The sequence below is a fragment of the Gopherus evgoodei genome, chromosome 15, assembly GCF_007399415.2.
Source record: "Gopherus evgoodei ecotype Sinaloan lineage chromosome 15, rGopEvg1_v1.p, whole genome shotgun sequence".
Lineage (NCBI taxonomy): Eukaryota > Metazoa > Chordata > Testudines > Testudinidae > Gopherus > Gopherus evgoodei.
Window position 1 is genome coordinate 628190 of NC_044336.1, and position 18316 is coordinate 646505.

General features: G+C 46.9%; 1 protein-coding gene and 1 long non-coding RNA gene across 2 annotated transcripts in view; one reads left to right on the plus strand and one right to left on the minus strand.

The window, feature by feature from the left end:
• The window catches only part of LOC115635670 (zinc finger protein 436-like), a 340481-nt gene that overhangs the window by 138166 nt on the left and 183999 nt on the right, over positions 1-18316 (minus strand). The gene's annotated exons all lie outside the window — the stretch shown is intronic.
• Positions 1320-11928, plus strand: LOC115635709. The gene is made up of 3 exons (XR_003996669.1): positions 1320-1672; positions 7018-7021; positions 11918-11928. It is a non-coding gene; the product is annotated as an uncharacterized LOC115635709 (long non-coding RNA).

Below are 18316 nucleotides of genomic sequence, written 5' to 3' on the forward strand. Positions count from 1 at the left end.
TAAGGAGGGGTCACACTCAGAGGCTTGCTGTGTGAAAGGGGTCACCAGTACAAAAGTCTGAAAACCCCTGATCCAGGAAGTTTTGGAGCGTTGTGGGGACAATGTCCTGGTGCAAGTGCTGGAGGAACCAATTAGGAATGTGCTCCTCTTAACCTGCTGCTTACAAACAGGGAAGAATGGTAGGGGAAGTAGAAGTGGGTGGCTACCTAGGCAGCAGTGATCATGAGATAGTTGAGTTCAGGATCCTCACAAAAGGAAGAAAGGAGAGTAGCAAAATACGGACCCTGGATTTCAGAAAACTCGACTCAGGGCTTGTCTACATCAGAAAGTTGCAGCGCTGGTGAGGGAGTTACAGCGCTGCAACTTAGGAGGTGTACACATCTGCAGGGCACCACCAGCGCTGCAACTCCCTGTTTGCAGCGCTGGCCGTACTCCCGTTTTGTCTCGGGTGTAGAGGATCCAGCGCTGGTGATCCAGCGCTGGTAATCCAATGTAGACATTTACCAGCGCTTTTCTTGACCTCCGTGGAAGGAGAAAGCCTCTGGTAATCAAGCTGGTTTCCTTTCCCGGTTTGCTCTCTCGTTCCCCGAACCGCCGAACAAGCAGGTCCCCTTCCCTGAGGTTTGCTGGGTGGCTCCGGGAATGCGAGAGCAAACCGCGGCGAAGCTGATCTCCTTTCCCGGTTTGCTCTCGCGTTCCCGGAACCCCGAGCAAGCAGGTCTCCTTCCCTGCGGTTTGCAGGGTGGCTCCGGGAAAGCGAGAGCAAACCGCGGCGAAGCTGGTGTCCTTTCCCGGTTTGCTCTCGCGTTCCCGGAACCCCCCTTGAAGCCGCCCAACAGCGCTGCAGTGTGGCCACATCTAACACCACTTGCAGCGCTGGTTGCTGTAAGTGTGGCCACTCTGCAGCGCTGGCCCTATACAGCTGTACTAATACAGCTGTAACAACCAGCGCTGCAAAATTTTAGATGTAGACATGGCCTTAGACTCCCTTAGGGAATTGATGGGCAAGATCTCATGGGAGGCTAATATGAGAGGGAAAGGAGTCCAGGAGAGCTGGCTGTATTCTAAAGAAGCCTTCTTGAGGGTGCAGGAACAAACCATCCCAATGTGCAGAAAGAATAGCAAATATGGCAGGAGACCAGCTTGGCTTAACAGAGAAATCTTCAATGAGCTTAAACTCAAAAAGGAAGCTTACAAGAAATGGAAATTTGGACAGATGACTAGGGAGGAATATAAAAATATTGCTAGAGCATGCAGGGGTGCAATCAGTAAGTCCAAGGCACAACTGGAGTTGCAGCTAGCAAGGGATTTGGAGGGTAACAAGAAGGGTTTCTGCAGATATGTTAGCAACAAGAAGGAGGTCAGGGGAAGTGTGGGACCCGTACTGAATGGGGGAGGCAACCTAGTAACAGATGATGTGAAAAAAGTGGAAGTACTCAATGCCTTTTTTTGCCTCTGTCATCACAGACAAGGTCAGCTCCCAGACTGCAGCACTGGGCAACACGGTTTGAGGAGGAGGTGAGCAGCCCTCAGTGGAGAAAGAAGTGGTTCAGGACTATTTAGAAAAGCTGAAGGTGCACAAGTTCATGGGTCCAGATCTAATGCATCCAAGGTTGCTGAGGGAGTTAGCTGATATGATTGCAGATCCACTGGCCATTATCTTTGAAAATTTGTGATGATCGAGGGAGGTCCCGGACGATTGGAAAAAGGCAAATATTGTGCCTATCTTTAAAAAAGAGAACCCAGGGAACTACAGACTGGTGAGCCTCACCTCAGTCCCTGGCAAAATCATGGAGCTCCATTCTGAAGCACTTGGAGAGGGGGGTGATCAGGAACAGTCAACGTGGATTCACCAAGGGCAAGTCATGCCTGACTTACCTGATTGCCTTCTGTGATGAGATAGCTGGCTCTGTGAATACGGGAAAAGGAGTGGACGTGATGTATCTTGACTCTAGCAAAGCTTTTGATTCAGTCTCCTACAGTACTCTTGCCAGCAAGTTAAAGAAGTATGGATTGGATGAATGGACTATAAGGTGGATAGAAAGCTGACTAGATCGTGGGGCTCAATGAGTCGTGATCAATGGCTTGATGTCTAGTTGACAGATGGTGTCCAGAGTGCCCCAGGAGTTGGTCCTGGGGCCCATTTTGTTCAACATCTTTATTCAACATCTTCCAATCCTAATCTTATATGATTTTTATGATCAGGATGACCACAATCCCTCCCTGCCCAAACCTCATCCCATAGAATTCCTCTGAACCAGTTACACTGAGCTGAAATGACCACGTGCCTTGTCTACATGTGAATCTTACAGGAAGAGAGAAGCTACCTCCTCGTGTCGACAACCCCTCTGGAGACTGTCTCTTGGAGCAGGTTTCTTCCCAGTAACATCCCTGTGGTGACCACAGCAATTGCTGGACTGTAGAAGAAATGTAAATAACATATTTTCTACCACCTCTTAGTACAAATCAATGGATCTAGAAATAAAGAAGAGAGTTGGAACCAGGTGGCAAGTCACTTCTCTGCAGAGCACAGCTAAGGAGTTCCTGATTTACATAGAATCCTAGAAATATAGGCCTGGAAGAGACCTCAAGAGGTCATGTAGTCTATCCCCCTGTTCTGAGACAGGACCAAGTATAACCTAGACCATCTCTGTCAGGTATTTGATTTAAGTGTTCTTAAAAACCTCTAATGACAGGGACTCCACAGTCTCCCTAGGTAACCTGTTCCAGTGCTTAATGAACCATAGCATTAAAACATTTTTGTTGTTGTTTTTAAAATATCTAACCTAAATCTTCCTTGCTAATCTGATTAGCTCTTCACCTACCTTTTGGTGAGCATGAACAACAATAGAACACCATCCTTTTTATATTGAAAGACTGTTACTAGGTGCCCCCTCAGCCTCCAGGGCAGCTCCAGGCTCTTCCCCGGGGAGAGGAGGGGCACTGAGGTGAGCTAGACAGAAATTTGTGGGAGGTTGCACAATACATTTTGAGGGTACACATATTTATTGTTTTAACAATAAGCACTTAAGTGTGTGTTTCATCTCTGTTATCCTCAAAAGGAGAATAAAAATATATACAGACAGAGCGATTTTAAACTTTATCCATGGCAGCTTGCTGGTGCAACATTTATTCACAGAAACACAATAGGAAAAAAGCCTAAGTTAATAAATAACAAACACAAACACCTAGAAAAAATACTGGTTAAATAATACTATAAGCTAATTACTTTAATTTGTAGCATGTACTACATTACATTATAAAATTAGCCATTTGTACATGCAAACAAAATGAAACAGCACATACACACTCCTATTTAAAGCAAAATAAACTGACCAATAGTAAGTACACTATTTTCCCTAGCCCATCAAGCCTGTATTTCCTGTCCTGTCCAGTCAAAACCCAATCAAATACATACCATTTAAAAAATTCAAAACATTTTTAAAGCTGTTTTTTTTGTTGGTTTTTTGGGGGGGAGGGGAGGTCACTCTTCCTGTGACTATTGTACACCTACTTGAGCCACAGTTTGTTTAGTTAAGAGCAAAATTGCTTTTGTTCTTTTAACAAACTGCCAATTAATACAAAATCACAAAAAATCACAAAGTTAATAAAGCACTGTAAAAGCACAAAACCAGCATTTGACAGGCAGCAAAAATCAAGATTGAATACAGTAAATGCTGCCTTAGCAACTGCCTCTGAAGAGAGACCACCTGTCACAAGCAACTACTTGTAGAGGCCACAGAACTTTTCCCTCTATAATGTAACTCTGAAGGGTGACCACCTGTTATCTGCAACCAGCAACCACATTTTCTTATGCCCTTCAGAGCTGGGTGCCCAGCCAGCAGCTGCTGCTCTATGCTCTGCCCAGCTCGTAAGGCAGTGCTTGCCAACAACATCAGCACAGAAGTAAGGGTGGCACTATCATACCTTTGAAGAGAGACCATCTGACAAGTGACCACTTTTGCCAACTTCCATAAGTGGTCACTCTTGGCACGTTTTACTGTAATTTCTTAAACTTTCTGTGCCTAGGGCCCCTCCTCTTGGTGCTATCAAGAGCCGCCTCCTCTGCTTTGCCTTCTCAAGGCTTGGACATTTTTAGGGTTTCCTTCCCACTTTAAACTTTAGGCTACAGATGTGGGGATCTGCATGAAAGACCCACTAAGCTTATTTTCACCAGCTTAGGTTAAAAACTTTCCCAAGGCACAAATTTCTTTTTTGCCCTTAGTATTGTTCCCACCACCAAGTGATTTAAACAAACGTTCAAGGAGGGCCACTTGGAGCCCTACCTCCCCCAGCACCCTGGCTCCATGGTTAGAGGTACACTGACACATGAGTGCATAGTAGCCAGGAACAGCTCAGTCAGTGGTGGGACTTTTCACTGGTCCCTCAGCTGAACAAAGAATTAAGGCAAAGTACCCCAACAAACTACTAGAATACACAACTTACACCCCACCTTACATGTGTTATGAGAGCTGTTTGCTATCTCCCCTTTTTCCTGATATCTTGGACAAAACATCCCTCTCCATTATTTGTCAAACCATCCTATCTTGTACTAGATTGGGATGTATCTTTACTAGCTGGGATATATTTATGTAAATCTCTAGTGCCTCGAACAGTAGCAGCAACTTTGCAAAGATCATGTAATTGTGAGCATCTGCTTTAATACATGGCCTGACTTGGGTTCACAGCCCCTTGTTCAGGCCTGAGTTCTCGCACCAGGCTCAATGTTCCAGGTGCTCTCTGTCTACTATACCCCAATAGAAAGGTAGTTCTCCCAAATCAAGGGAATCTTTTATTATTCAGTAATTAAAGATAGAACAAATCTGTGAACTTTGAGGAGAATTTAATGCAGTATTTGATAATTAAGAGTACGTCTACACTAAGAAATTAGGTCAAATTTATAGAAGTTGGTTTTTCAGAAATTGTTTTTATACAGTCGATTGTGCGTGTCCCCACAAAAAATGCTCTAAGTGCATTAAGTCGGAGGACTGCATCCACAGCAGCAAGGCTAGCGTCAACTTCCTGAGTGTTGCACTATGGGTAGCTATCCCACAGTTCCTGCAGTCTCCGCCACCTATTGGAATTCTGGGTTGAGATCCCAGTGCCTGATGGGGCAAAAACAGTGTTGCAGGTGATTCTGGGTACAACTCATCAGCTCCCCCCACTCCCATGAAAGCAATGGCAGGCAATTGTTTCATGCCTTTTTTCCTGGGTTACCTGTGCAGATGCCATACAACAGCAAGCATGGAGCCCGCGCAGCTGACTGTCACTGTAAGTCTTCTGGGTGCTGGCAGATGTGGGACTGCATTGCTACACAGCAGCAGCTCATTGCCTTTTGGCAGCAGACTGGTAGCTATTGTCATTGTTCTCCTGGGTGCTCTTTTAACCAACCTCAGTGAGCTCAGTCGGGGGTGCTTAGGCAGACATAGGAGTGACTCAGCCAGGTCATTCCCATCTTCTGCCAAGCAGCCAGGAGATGATGATGGCTAGTAGTCATAATGCAGCATCTTCTGCCAGCCTAAATATGTAAAAGATAGATGGAGTAGGTCAAAACAAGAAATAGACCCTATTCATTTGCTTCCTCTCTCTGTGAAATCAACGGCCTGATAAACCCAAGGTTTTCAGTTCAATCCTTGAGGGGGCCATTCTGCGTGACAGTTTGTGTTTCTCCTTGATGCCAAGCCACCTCCCTTTGTGGATTTTAATTCTCAGTAAGTCATGTCATCAGTCATCCCTCCCTCCATCAGAGCAGACAATTGTTTCGCACCTTTTTTCAGCCCAGATGCCATAGCACTAGGATCATGGAGCCTGCTCAGGTCACCGTGGCAATTATGAGCTCTGTAAACACCACACGCATTATCCTGCAGTATAGGCAGAACCAGAACCTGCCAAAGCAAAACCAAGCAAGGAAGTGATGGCAGTGTGGTGATGAGAGTGATGAGGACATAAACATGGACACTGACTTCTCACAAAGTACGGGCCCCGGCAGTGTGCACATCATGGTGTTAATGGGGCAGGTTCATGCTGTGGAATGCTGATTCTGGGCCCGGGAAACAAGCACAGACTGGTGGGACCACATAGTGTTGCAGGTGTGGGACAATTCCCAGTGGCTGTGAAACTTTCACATGCATAAGGGCACTTTCCCATTTTCTAACATTGGTTTTTAGTCTACTACAACTATTGCTGTTGCCTCTTTGCCAACCATTAGCAGATGGTGCATCATTCATAGCAGGTCATTTTTCCATTTTCCAGTGCAGGTGACACAAAATCAGATAATTTCTAGTATGATTTGTACCTGTCTATTTACAGAGTGTGCACAAGGCCTGTTTCCTTAAATCTCTCATCATATTAACTTGCAGCCTCTCACCCTACTGGTGTTTTGGTCTGGGGCAATCAAATCTCTGCTTGTTCCTTCCACAAAAACCGGATCAAGAAAATATATTAAAATGGAAAAAACTTCCAAACTGGAAATGTTTTATTTACTACCACTGTGAGGCCTTCAGCAGCACTGGGTGTGACCATTTAGTAACCAGAACAGAAACAAGTGCTAACATTGCTATAAAACTTTTTTTTAAGGCATTGAAATAACTCCACTTTTCCTAAACTAATGCCTGAAGTGGATGGACTAGGCAGTGAATGACACTGTCACTTCCAGTAGCATTTGCCAGTCTTTCTGCCACCTTGGCTTGTCTCTTTCTTTTCCACTGCCCTTTGTTTTCACTCCCCCTTCTGAGTCAGACCCTTTAATTTGCTTAGAGTCAGCCTAGATCACAGAGGACAGTGGTGACAAACAGGCTGTGCAACCCAGTTTTCTTACAGTGCAGGGGAAAGTTCCCTGAGCTGGGAATTTGTCATTATGAGTTCATACAGGCTGCGATTTATATCCCCTGCAATTCTCTTCCCTTACTAGAGAGAAAGGCCATGATCCCCAGCATACAAACAGTTAGAAATGAGCTGCTGTAGCCCCCTTACAACTTGTTAACAGACAGCTACTATACAGACAGTTGAAAACAGAAGATGGGTCTTTAATATCGTAATCCTAAATCTTAGCCATGCTGCCTTTTGGAATGAGTGTTCCACAACTACATAGTTGGCTGCCCACCCAGCCCCAACCACTAAGCCACATTGTCCACCTGGTACCAGGAAACAGGAGCCCTGATTTCCCATCATCTATTGCTGTCTGGCAAATGGTCATGTAACCAAATGAGAGGGAAAATGTTTGTTAAGTCCCCCCCTCTAGTTGCAGGTCCACAAAGACCCTAGGAATTACTGCTGTATCTCTTGAGGTAGAAGTTGATAGAGGGGATCTATAAGGCAAGGTTGAACCAACCACATGATGACAGGATATAGGTACATGTGAATTAAATAATTAATTAATTTTAAATGACTTAATTCATCCAGTGAGAGAGAATCCTTTAGAGCAGTTTTTTTGAGTTCATGCCACCCATGACTTTCCCAAGAGCCCTGGAGACAGGTGAAAGTAAAATTGAAAACTTAACGGTACAGGGGCAGACTCTGGCCCGCCAGGAAGGGGAGGGGCCTTGGGCAGAAGGGGCAGGGCTGGGGGTCAGCGTCCCCCAGCCAGCCCTTGGAGGCTGCGTGGCCCGTGTTGTCTGGGGCTCCAGCGGTGATTTAAAGGGCGCAGGGCCCCTGCCAGCACTGCTGCTACCGCAAGCAGCAGCTGGAGTCCTGGGGCTGCTCCTTTTGCCCCCGCCCCACCCCACCCCCGCTGGCAGCCTGGGGGAGGCAAAAGGGGCAGTGACGATAAAGTGCTTTTGCCACGACAGCGCTTTAAGGACCCTGCTTAAAGCACTGCCGTGACAGTGCTTTAACGTTACTGCCCCTTTTGCGCTTCTCCATCGGCAGCCCTGCCACTAGGGACTCGGCTGGGGAGCAAAAGCGGCAGCGACGTTAAAGCGCTGCCTCGGCAGCACTTTAAAGTAAGGCAGTAGGGGTTGGTACCAGCGGCCACCTGTTACTTGTAGCCCGTACCGGTCCGTACTGCCTTACTTTCACGCCTGCCTGGTGATCCTTTTTCTCTGTTATTTTAACGAACACAATCATGTTTGGAGAAAGAAAAGTGGGTGAGGTCAGATCTTTTGCTGGAGCAGCTTCTGTTAAAATAAAAGGCATTGCCTCCCCACCTTGGGTCTAATCCTGGGACCAACATGGTGTCAAACACGGTGCCAGTTTGTAACACTCTCTGTGGAAGTCAGAAAGGTGCAAACACACAGAAACAATTTTATGTAAGACTAGTTTGGGTCTTTGCTATTCTGCACAATTTAAAGTATAGGCCTCTGCACAACAGGCTCTTACCCAACGGGGGAGGGGCAGTAGACAGCAAGGCCAGCTCCAGGTTTTCTGCTGCCCCAAGTGGCAAAACAAACAAACAAACAAACAAACAAAAAACGATGGCAGCGGGATTGCACCACTCCACTCTTCAGAGGCAATTCAGCGGCTGGTCCTTTGCTCCGAGAGGGACTGAGAGACCCGCCACCGAATTGCTACCGAAGACCCGGACGTGCCGCCCCAATAGTGGCCGGAATGCTGCCCCTTGGTATTGGCCGCCCCAAGCACTTGCTTCTTTAGCTGGTGCCTGGAGCCAGCCCTGGTAGACAGTGTCTCTCAAATTTAATGAGAAAATCATCCAGCCCTTAATTGTTTTTTGCCCAAGGCAAGGCAGAGAGAGGGGGAGCTGCAGGGTTACTCCTCATAATGGGTTTCTGTCACATGACTGGTGCCTTCTTTCCCCAAGCAGAATCCAGGGTGGAGAGAAGTTTATCTCTTATAACAATGCTACTGCATTCCCCTCATGCCTTTGCCCCCCAAAGCTCATTGCAAATAGTCTATGTTTCATTTGGGGGGGGATCTGTCTGTATAACTTATTGATTTTTATTTATTATTGAGTTGCTGTGATGGAAACTTCTGTATCATGAATGCCCACCTGGATGTGTTTCCTGCCAGCCTGATGCACGTCTTCCCCAGACTCAGGACCATGGGGACTACTTAGTCATTAAACCAGACAGCAAGAGAGAATGATGCTGTAGCCTGGTGGTTAAGGAGACCAGAGATCAGTGCCCTACTCTGGGTCTAAAAAGTAATTATTTAACCAAAGCGAGACTACTTGAATGGGAGAGCTAGAGAGAGACTCATGTCAGAGGATCCCATAGCTAGACTTGGAAAGGTTAGAGTATATTGATAAATATCAGTAAAGGTTGATTTCACTGTACACACACAAACCAATGAAAAATGAAATATTTCCATCAAGAATAATCAAAATTTACAGATAGAAAAAAAGTTAGAAAAATGCTTCTTGAGAATTTATTAAAGTTTGATATAAGGCTATTTACTTTGTAGATTTTGGCATGGGATGTTGACCATTTGTGTTTGTATAAAGCTTTTTGAATGACAGTATCTACCATCATTAAATGTTATATTAAATTATGTTAGCAACAAGAAGAAAGTCAAGGGAAGTGTAGACCCCTTACTGAATGAGAGAGGCAACCTAGTGACAGAGGATGTGGAAAAAACTAATGTACTCAATGCTTTTTTTGTCTGTCTTCACGAACACGTATGATTGGATGAATGGACTATAAGGTGGATAGAAAGCTGGCTAGATCATTGGTCTCAATGGGTAGTTTTCAATGGCTCCATGTCTAATTGGCAGCCAATATCAAGCGGAATGCCTCAGGGGTCGGTCCTGGGCCGGTTTTGTTCAATATCTTCATTAATGATCTGGAGGATGGCATGGACTACACCCTCAGCAAGTTTGCAGATGACATTACACTGGAGGGTAGGGATAGGTTACAGAGGGACCTAGACAAATTGGAGGATTGGGCCAAAATAAATCTGATGAGGTTCAACAAGTACAAGCGCAGAGTCCTGCACTTAGTACAGAAGAATCCCATGCATTGCTACAGACCAGGGACTGAATGAATAGGCAGCAGTTCTGAAGAAAAGGACCTAGGGGTTAAGGTGGATGAGAAGCTGGATATGAGTCAACAATGTGCCCTTGTTGCCAAGGCAGCTTTGGGCATTTTGGGCTGTATAAATAGAGGGACGCGATCATTCCCCTCTATTCAACACTGGTGAGGCCTCATCTGGGAGTACTGTGTCCAGTTTTGGGCCCCACACTGCAAGAAGGATGTGGAAAAATTGGAAAGAGTCCAGCAGAGGGCAACAAAAATGATTAGGGGGCTAGAGCACATGACTTATGAAGAGAGGCTGAGGGAACTGGAATTGTTTAGTCCGCAGAAGAGAAGAATGAGGGGGAATTTGATAGCTGCTTTCAACTATCTGAAAGGGGGTTCCAAAGAGGATGGATCTAGACTGTCCTCAGTGGTAACAGATGACAGAACAAGCAATAATGGTCTCAAGTTGCAATGGGGGAAGTTAATATTGGATATTAGGAAAAACTTTGTCACTAGGAGGGTGATGAAGCACTGGGATGGGTTACCTAAGAAGGTGGTAGAATCACCTTCCTTAGAGGTTTTTAAGGTCAAGCTTGACAAAGCCCTGGCTGGGATGATTTAGGTGGGGATTGGTCCTGCTTGGAGGAGGGGGTTGCACTAGACAACCTCCTGAGGTCCCTTCCAATCTTGATATTCTATTATTCTAAATAATTATTCTTTGCTCCCCATTATTTGACAGCCTTCCCCCAACTAATTTCTTACAACTGTGAAAATCTGAATAGAGAAAATTTTTAAAAGAATGCTTAAAACCTATAATTTCAGGCAATTGTGAAAATTTTAAATCCATCAAAATTTTAAAAATGCTCCACAATAAACATTCTCTGTCGAAATTATATATATATATATGATTGAATTCTGCCAAGCTTGTTACAGCTAACTGGTTACAGTGCTCCCCTTAGAGATGGAAGACCTTTGTTCAGATCTTTTGTCCCCATCCGAGAGAAGAGGAAATTGAACGTTGTGTTGGCATACTGTATGAGTACACAAGTGGGCTAAATGTTACAAGGGAGACTACAGCAACACCACTGCTTCCTCCTCTGATGATGTTTCTTGCAAAGAACGGCCTAAGCACCTCCTCCAGGAGAGGGGTTTTTAGCTATGGATCCTAAGCGGTAGCAATTTGATGCTGGTAGCCATTTAATGCAAAACAAAGGACACCAGGAATGGGAGAAACTAAATTCTACTTCATTATTTCAAAGGACAAACAAAGACAGACTCCTTTCCCCACTCCCAGCCCAGCTCAGCATAGTACTTTTCATCCCCAGCACAGAACATTGCTGCATCCAAATCCCCCAGGCACCAACAACAAAGCAGTATTTAAACATTGGTGGTTGAAAAGTGGAGAGAATCCATGAGAAACGCTGAGACCTGGACACAATAGTAAGCCTTCTGGGTACTCCTACACAGTAATAAAGGACCTGTGGCAAGGCTGCAGCTGGCCCATGTCAGCTCTTATCAGGCTTGCAGAGCTTGGGTTGTGGGACTATAAAACTGCAGCGTAGAATTTCAATCAGAAGCTGGAGCCTGGGTCCTAAGACCCCCATGAGGGGGGAGGGTGTCAGAGCCCAGGCACCAGCCCATGCCTGAATTTCTACACTGCAATTTTTAGCCTCACAGCCCAAGCCCAGCAAGCCCGAGCCAGCTGACGCTGACTCTGAGACTCGCTGCTGCAGTGTTTTTTAATCACAGGGCAGATGTACCCTCTGACCCAAGCAAATCCAAGGAGCTTAGGTTAGAGGTTTGCAGGGTGGGATGAGTGGGACAAAGACAGTCTCTGTTATCCCCCCACAAGACACTGGTAAATGGTGAGGGGGTGACTAGCTGGGTTTTAGGGCTCCTTGTCTCCTCTGGCCTCAGTGATGGAGGTCAGCCTGGCTTCGAGTCTGACCCAGGCCTGTTGTCCTCACCAGTTTCCTTCTTACCTCTGCCCAGAATCATCCTCTCAGCAATCAGGAGATACTGCCCCCTCCCCTCATCATTTCTCTTGGGGCATCATTTGTAGTCCTTTAGATTTCAGGGATTGTTCCACCCGACATTTCCTGTCACTCTCGGGCACTTGTGCAGTTAGTTCATGGTTCTCAGCCTCAGCTGGCTAGTTCTCCAGAGCAAACCTTGCAGTCTCCCATATCTGTATCCCATTCCCCCACCTTCTCCCCCTTCCGACTATCTTAAATCACTGCAAGGATCTGGCAGGAATGGCATTCAACTTTTCAGGCTAAGTCTGTCAGAACGTAAATCTAGCTCTCACTCACAGTGTCTGTGCTGAGAGATATTGATCATTATCATTGTACAAATCACACAAATATCTCATGACAAAGGGTAGAACAAGGTTAAAATAAAATTAAAAGAAGACTATTCTGGCAAATGATCATTTGTGTTGTGAAGTCCTCAACAAATCTAACTAAACTATTATCGAAAGATGTGACCAAATGGCCTGAGCAAAGACAAAAAAAACCACAATATAGGATGGACTATTAAACATGTTCACTTTCATAAACTGAAATCTCAGAGAATCTTTTAAGACTCAAAAGCAGGGAAATAAATTTGCACAATTTCTTCTGAAGTGGCTAAACCTGCTTTACTTCTTGCCTCATTATTTCAGTGTATTCGTTACAAAAGTTTTAGCGCCATTGTACTAAAAGAAAGAGCAAGAAAGACCAAAAAACCCCAAACTTCCCATTTTCAAATTATCTGCACTAGCCTAGAAAAAGCCCGGAAGCAATTTTATCAATAGATGGTGTGATAAATAAAGTGGGGGGCTAGCTCCCTTTAATGGACACACAGCCAACCAGTTAGCTGTAAAATCCCTCTTGTTAGCTGTTCTTTACTTGTTTTACCTGTAAAAGGTTCAAAAGTCCCCCCGGTAAAGAAAAAAAGTGGACACCAGACCAAAAGAGCCATTGGGGAGTCTAGAACTTTTTAAAATGGGGAAAGAAACTTTCCCTTTGCCTGTTGCTCTCTCTGCGCTGCAGGAACACCGAGCAGCAATGTTATAAGCCAGAATACTGTGTAAGGTTTGAACCAGGTATGAAAAATCATTTTCCATACCTAGCAGAACTCATTGGGATAGGGAATGTTTAGGTAGACACAATCAAGTTATTTCTTTATTTTGGCTTGTGGATCTCCTCTGTGCTAACTCCAGATGCTTTTGTTTGCTTGTAACCTTTAAGCTGAACCCCAAGAAGCTATTTGGGTGCTTAATTTTTGGAACTGCTTTTTTAAATCTAGCAAAAGCCTAAGTTACAGATGTATTTTCTTCCTTTTTGTTTTTTAATAAAATTTACCTTTTTTAGGAACAGGATTGGATTTTTGGTGTCCTAGGAGGTTTGTGCATGCTGTTTGATTAGCTGGTAGCAACAGCTAATTTCCTTTGTATTCTTTCCCTGGGGGATGTGGGGGTGAAAGGGCTTGAGGGTACCCCACAGGAAGGAATTCCCAAGTGCTCATTCATCGCATAAAGGGTTTTGTTTGTTTATTTGTTTGTTTGTTTGCTTCTTGCATTTGAGTGGTGGCAGCATTTACCAAGCCAAGGTCAGAGAAAAGCTGTAACCTTGGAGTTTAATACAAGCCTGGAGTGGCAAGTATTAATTTTTAGAATCCTTGCAGGGCCCCACCTTCTGCACTCGGAGTGACAGAGTGGGGATTCAGCCTTGACATGGTGGCAATGGTGGGATCATTTTGAACCAGAAGCACAGACCTCAGGTTTTTAAAAGGACACTTTTTTCCTTTTGGCTGTTTGAAAGTCAGGGAGGTGTGGGTTTTGTTTTTTTCTTTGCTGCCTGAGGGGGAACAGGCATACAAAGGATTAGCCTGCAAAGCCAAAGAGTCCAACAAGCAGTTTATTTTTTTCTTTTCTAGCTTCATGGCAACAAAATAGTTAGGCTAGAGCAGGGCAGCCTGTGCATAAGGTTGAGGTCAGGCACTGAAACCCTAGAGCAGGGGTCGGCAACCTTTCAGAAGTGGTTTGCTGAGTCTCCACTTATTCGCTTTAACTTAAGGTTTCAGGTGCCGGTAATACATTTTAACATTTTTAGACGGTCTCTCTCTATAAGTCTATATTATATAACTAAACTATTGTTGTATGTAAAGTAAACAAAGTTTTCAAAATGTTTAAGAAGCTTCATTTAAAATTAAATTAAAATGCTGATTTTATGCTGCCGGCCACTCAGCCCACTGCCGGCCTGGGAGTCTGTTCACCTAGTTTGGCAGTGGGCTGAGCGAGGCCTGCAGGACCCCGGCTAGTAAGAGACCGGCAGCTGGGACCCCAGACCGGCAGTGGGCTGAGCGAGGCCAGCGGCCAGAACCCCAGACCTGGGGTGCACATAGGAATGGAGGGGGTGCAGGAGCTCCCATTTGGTGCTCAGGGTGGGGGTGGGGCTGTGGGGGAGTGCAAGAGTCAGGGCATGGGGTGTGGGGGGCTGGGTATGTGTGTGGGGTGCAGGAGTCAAAACGGGGGCTGGAGGTGTGTGAGGGGGTGCCGGAGTCAGGGTGTTGGATTGCTAGGTATGTGTGGGGGTGCAGAAGTCAGGGCTGGGGTTGTGGAGGGTGCAGGGGTCAGGGCAGAGGGCTGGGGTGCTCAGCTCATGGGGATGCTCCCAGCACCCTGCCATGAGCGGCTCACGGCAGGGGGCTGGAGGGGATATGCCTTGATTCTATCCCTTTCCCCAAGGCCCCATCTGTCCCCACCTCTTCCCTGCCTCCTCCCTGGAGCAGCGAGTACTCTGTGGCTCTGCTCCCCCTCCCCCTCACAAGGAAGATCAGCTGATCAGCACAGGTAAGGTGAGGAGGAGGGTCAGGAAAGCACCACCGTGGGGGAAGAAGCAGGGGAGAGGGAGCTTGGCTGCTGGAAGGACAAAGCTTCTGCCTCCTGCCTCCCACCAGGAGAGAGCAGTGGGCAGAGGGGCTGGGTGGGGCCAGGACCCCAGTGGGCAGCAGGTAGCAGCATGCCATTAAAAATTGGCTCACGTGCCATCTTTGGCACATGTTCCGCAGGTTGCCAACCCCTGCCCTAGAAAAACCAGTCTTCCACGCCACGCCATGAAGAAGAGAGACCCAGATCAAGCCCAGACATCCAGCTCCATGAATGCAGGGAAAGGATAGGGGAACAGGGACTTCCCAGGAGGGAAGGGTCAGCCCTCCCTGAACCAAGATCCCGGTGCCAAGCTGGACGGATGCCCTTAACCCAGACTGAGTTCTGACTGTGGAAGATAGGGATTTCTTCCTATAGATAATGCACTTGGAAACTGAGGACAAAAGAGAGGCGAAGCACTTGGAGTTGGAAATGGAGGAGAGGAGACAAGTGAAGCGCTTGGAGGCAGAAGCAGAAAGAGAGGCAAAGTGCTTTGAGGTGCAAGTGGAAAGAGGCGAAGCACCTGAAGGTGGAAATGCAGTTGAAGTACTTGGAAGTACCTGTTTGGTTGTTGTGGTGATTTGTTTGTTTGTTTGTTTGAAGGACCATGTGCTGTAGCTGGCAGTTGGAGGCGGAGCTACCAAGGAAGGTTTGAAAGCTAGAAGCCTCTGGTAATTGGCTGAGCCTTAACCAGTGGGCGGGGCATTCACTCAGGCCAGGGCTTCATAAAGCTGTGCACAAGCGACCAGGGAGCTTAGCGACCAGGAGCTGCTAACAGGGAGTTTCGCAAGGGGAGTAGGAAGGGAGTGGTGGTCCCTTGTCGGTCTCATCTGTGACCCATTGGTCCCCTGAACCTATAAACCAAGCCACATCCGAAACCTTTCTGTTTAAAGCAGAGCAGAGCGGACAGGGAGCTGTAGACAGGAATTTGAGAGAGTTTGACAGAGGGAGGCTTACGATGGTGAGGAGGACCCGCAACACCTGTGGCAGAACTGCTTCTGTCTCCTCCACCTGCGCCTGTAGCCAGACAGAGCACCAAAGCATGGATGCTTTTACCCAGATTCTGTGTAATCAATATGACGTTTTGCGGTTTTAGCCTTTATAAGCTTGGTGAAAATTGTAAGGGACAGAGCAGTTTTTCCCATTGCATGGGATTTTCTGTCTCTCCCTGTGTGCATACTTGTACTCTTGTTTTATCAATAAAGGTGCCTCGACCTGTCTGACCAAAATTGAATATGTGGTGGTCTTTTCCACAACAATTTGGGGGCTCGTCCGGGATTCCACAGGTGACTCCCCTGGACCGAAGGACCGCGGATGGCTTCCTCCTACACCCCGGGCCCACCTAATAGGTAAGAGACCTTTTGAAATCTATTGGGGTCTGGAGAGGGACCGGCCTGTAGGCTCCGGCTAGGGGTAAGTCACAAGCTGGAATCGAACTTTTTATTTCAGACAGGCCTGATGCCCTTTCTCGAAGGTTCTTAAGGGTTTTCAAGGTTCTTAAAGTCTTAAGGTATATGTCAAGGTTCTTACGGGTCGTTCCAAGGTTCTTGAGGTCTTAAGTCTTAAAGGTATCGCCGGCAGCCCATGGACCGTGCTTCTTTTGGTCCGGTGAGTCCTGATCCGCTCTTGGGCTCATACGCCCTGGGAGTTGATCGGGGGTCCCCTTCCCACCAGGATTGGTGGGGACCCGGGTTTTGAGGTTCTTGCCTTGACAGCTGTGTCAAGAACGTGCCTGTGTGTGTGAGGGCCAAGCAGCCAGTGTGAGTGACAGCTGTGGGAAGACGCCCCGAGCCTCCTGCGAAGTGAAAGCTCGTGACCGGGAGTGTCTCGAAAGCAAGCCCCACAGCTGAGCTTGGAGAGACTGTGAAGCTTCCCAGCTGGCAGGCCTTGGTAAGTGGCTATCCAGCTGAGGTGCGTGCGTGTTTCCCGTCCTTTTTCCCTTCCCCTTCCATGACCTATGACCGCTCTTCGAGTACTGTCTTTTTAAAGGACCGCAGGGTCCCTTTCTTTGCCCTCCGGAGCCATAAGCTCCCTTCCCTTCTCAGAGAGAAGGGGAGCCCCGGGAAACCGCACCGCTGATCTGATAGCTGCAGAGGCACCATTGGCTTGAAGGCTGGTGCTCTGGGCTGACAAGAGGCGTGCGGGGACCACGGGCTTTCCATTAGGGTAAAAGTCCCTAAGGAGGCCCATCCCCCTTGCCTTTTCCCTTGTAGGTCTCCAGCTGTGGTTCCAGCCCACAGAAACCTACCCCTTTGCCCCTGCCAAGGGCAGGAAAGAGGCCATTGGTGATAGAACAGTGGCAACCCTAGTAAGCATTCCTTTGAGTGTGTGGCTTGAGTAAAAGCTGGCTGAAGTAAATATGGGAACTGTTGGATCCAAAGACATCCCAGTCCCACCTAAAGGCATGCCTGCAGCATATATGTATGTACATTATAGTCCGTTAACATGTAAATACTTAAACAACTGGAATTGGTATACTAGGCATGATCCAAAATTGCAATTTCCCTTAGAAGGGAGTTTTGACCCTGCTAGGGTTGCGTATCTGCGAGGTGCACTTCTTGCTACCACCAGCGCACAGGGGGATCAATATAAGGAATTTTTTGAATGGTATGGTAAGATGAAAAAGTGACACCATGAATCCCAAGTCAGGGGTCTTAAGGATACCCAGGAAAAACTAAAGGGTAAACTGAAAGAGACACAGGAAAAATTGGTCCTAGCCCAAGACATGTTGAGCCAACCTAAAGCTGACTCAACACCCCTTTATCCTTCGAGACCGTGCCCAAAGGCTCCGGCCCCGAAACCTGTGCCTCCAGCTCCATCTAGCGACTTAACTGACCTGTTCATAGAGAGTAGACAATGGCCCACCCCTCCCCCGTATAACCAGTCGGGATCCCAAGACAGCCCCCCAGACCGGGCGGGGGGGATCTTCAGCTGCGTCCCAGTCTCAGAAAGAACAGCCCCATTCCTCCTCCCTAGAAACCTCCGGGGACTCATCCCCAACCTCTGAGTCGTCCAAAAGCTCGGCCTCAACATCCCAACAACTAAGAGACATCGCTGAGCTATCCCTGGAGGTGGACAAAATGATAGCGGGAAGTGTTATAGGTCAAAGCCTGGGCGAAGAATTGGACTTACAGCGCCTATCCCAAAAGTTATCTCTTATAGAAGGCATCGTAACATCAACACCTTTACAATCTACAGGGCAACCCTCCCTGATTTCGCCTCCTGCCCACCATACCCGGGCCCGTTACCAGGACCTTGCAAAACGAGCACGAGAGGTACAGGAAAAATACAGCCCCTCAACCAAAAAATTTGTATTGCCCTTGTGAGAGTTACCAGGACCTACAGGACTGGTAACTGTACATGCCCCCTGGTCGCCAGGGGACCTATATAATTTGGTCGATAAATTCCCAAAAATTAGGGAAGACCCAGTTAAATTTCAAGAAAAACTAAGCATGGTAATTCGGTGTTATAACCCTAACTGGGCTGATATGGACCA